This window comes from Oryzias melastigma, linkage group LG20 (genome assembly GCF_002922805.2).
Source record: "Oryzias melastigma strain HK-1 linkage group LG20, ASM292280v2, whole genome shotgun sequence".
Lineage (NCBI taxonomy): Eukaryota > Metazoa > Chordata > Actinopteri > Beloniformes > Adrianichthyidae > Oryzias > Oryzias melastigma.
In genome coordinates, this window is record NC_050531.1 from 19,072,843 (window position 1) to 19,075,470 (window position 2,628).

The following is a 2,628-nucleotide window of genomic DNA, read 5'->3' on the forward strand; positions in this document are numbered from 1 at the left end:
GCCCCCCGCTGTCTGCGTCACCTCTCCTCTGACATCACCTAGGACCTAAGAGGGGATCCCTGTAGCCGGGCAGCATCACATGACTTTTCCAGGCTCCGGCTCCCCGCCGGCAGACGAACTCATCCTCCCTGACGTGCAGCTTGGCCTAGAAACGGCGAGATTGACAGAGAGAAAACAGAGCTGTCTGCAGCCGCCGATTCCTGATCTAATCGGCGCACACGCGCTCCAAAGAAGGAGCTATCTGGCACACACTTGAAAGCTGAACCAGTATAAGTCCTTTCCAAGCCCCCCCTTTAGTTTCGCTGACCAACCCTTTTGCTTTCACTGCTGGATGGAATTAATGAACCGCTTCCTTCCCATTCCAGCGTACTCCACACCCTAACCTCCTCGGGGCATCCAGCCCCGGCCTTGAGTTCTCACCCCATCCCTGTCTCTGGGATGTGTGAAACACCAGCCACACACCCCTGGAGCTCACGCCTGAACAGAGCCAGCCATTAATGCCACACTTATATATATTTATTTCACATGCATTTCCCTAAGCTCCGGTTGAGTCCGGCGATGGGGAAATATCTCTTTGCTGACATTTACTAACAGCTTTTGATGTAAGCTCACTGAGCTATGAAAGGTCTTTGGTGGGAAGGAGCAGACTCCTGGGAAGCATCCGCAGGGTCGCCATAAATACTCCGAAAAGCATCGTATTTGTTAATAAAAGCGACTTCTTTTATCGAATAAAACACAAAAATAAGAAGAGGTAGGAATCCGGCCTGTAGAGGTCCCCAAGTGACAGCAGCTATTTGGGTGATAGTAGCCCTTTGGAGTGCGAGGGCAGAGGAGAGCGGCGTGTTTTTCTACCATCGTGGAACAAAACGCTCAAATGCACAAATCCTCTGGAATCGTCTGCAACAGTGACAGCCAGACGAGGATCCTGCAGGAGGACGAAGGAGGGAGGTCAGGCTGCAGCCACGATCACGCACACATGCATCCTCCAGGTGTGACAAAGTGACAACATGCACACATCAAAGCAGCCTAAACTTGGCACGCCGCTTGCCAAGAGCTATTTGCATATGGTATCCCTCTGCACCCAGCAGAACAGAGAGCTGGCACACAGTGGGGCCTGGGTACTGTCATGGTGTTGTTGGGAGATGATTGATGGGCTGGATGCTGTGGAAGGGAAGGTGGACCAGATCTCTGGTGTTTCCCTCTGAACATCTGTCTGCTGGAGAATTTGACCAAAATAATAATAAAAAATAAACCAATCAACCAGCAAAGGATGGATGAAGGTCCTGCGTGGAATTCAGGATTTCTCGACAGATCAGCTGCCCCACATCACCCGCGCGCGCGCCATGGTTCAAACAGGAGAAATGGAGCAAAGCATTCCTATAAGTTACAGCTGATGCCAGTGTGAAACACAACACGCCGAATCCACGCGGCGCCCCCGCACCCTTCAGTGTTGTTCTCCTCCAAACGTGCGCGCGCCGGCACGGACCAAGAAATGCGCGCGATTGGAGCGGAGTTTGGCCTCTGTTCGGCGGCGGAGCTAAGGCTAGCCAAGGCTAGCTCCATCAGCAGTCTGTAACCTTCAGCTGATCGGAGCGCATCCGCACACGCACGCACGCAGACGGGCGCGCAGACAGCCAGGCAGGCAAGGCAGGCGCTCCCCGCCGCGCACGCTTCAAGTTACCAAATAACAACAGCGATACGGAGCTGCTCCTCCTGCGGCTTCACCTCCTCCACCAACTGTCACCATGTGGGTTCCGGGGCTCCAGCTTTGACAGCTGGGTCGCATCGGCTCGCCTGCAAGTTGAGGGACCTCTGGAATTGTTGGGGGCGACTCTCCGCCTCCGTCTGGCTCGCCTCCGCGCGCGTCGCGGCGCGAGGAGAAAAGCCCCGAAAAATAACAAAAACACAAATTCGCGTCCCCGTCGACCAGTTTTACCTGCGAAATGCGCCGCTGCGTGCTCCCCCGCGCTCATCCCCGCCGCTGCTCTGGACGGACTGAGCTGGGATCTGCTGAGGGAACGGCCCCCCTTCCTTCCCCACAGCTGCGTGGAAACATCCCTCCTCTGGAACTGGGAGGCAGCTGGATCCGCGCAGCAAGAAGGTCACTTCACTCTCTGAGCTGCTTTGACAAAGTCATCCAACAGATCCACGTCATTTCAGACCGACTCTATAGCCCATAATAATAACATTAAGGACCAACACTTGGTAAACAGTTTTATTTATTTTTTTGTGGGTATTTTTGTATAGATCATGAAAATAGAAAACATTTTTAAGGGATTAATTAATAAAACATATTTTAAAATATATAATAATAAAAAAATGCATATTGCATCAATCTTCTTCAATGCTATCCCTCACTATAATAGTACCACCACCATGTTTGACTGGTAAAACTTCCTTTATTTAATTTGTCCAGATCAATACATTTTGATGACGTGGAGAATTGCATCATGTTTTATTTCGTCAGTGTTTTCACATGTTTCTTTCCATGTGTGGTTTTAATTTCTGTAGGTATCAGGGGCGGAGCTATGGGGGGCAAGTGGGTGGACTCCTCTTGCCCCTCAGTTTTTTGGACGACATTAAAATAATTATTAACAAAGATTAAGAAATCCTCATTACAAAGTTCTT

The 2,628-nt window shown here is 51.0% G+C and overlaps 1 protein-coding gene across 1 annotated transcript in view; it reads right to left on the minus strand.

Annotated features, from left to right (window-relative positions):
- The window catches only part of jcada (junctional cadherin 5 associated a), a 28,590-nt gene extending 26,481 nt beyond the window's left edge, over positions 1 to 2,109 (minus strand). Inside the window, exon 1 of the mRNA XM_024280222.2 lies at positions 1,937 to 2,109. The gene's annotated coding sequence lies outside the window, so the exon portion shown is untranslated. The remainder of the gene's footprint in view (positions 1 to 1,936) is intronic.
- Between the last annotated feature and the right edge of the window lie 519 nt (positions 2,110 to 2,628).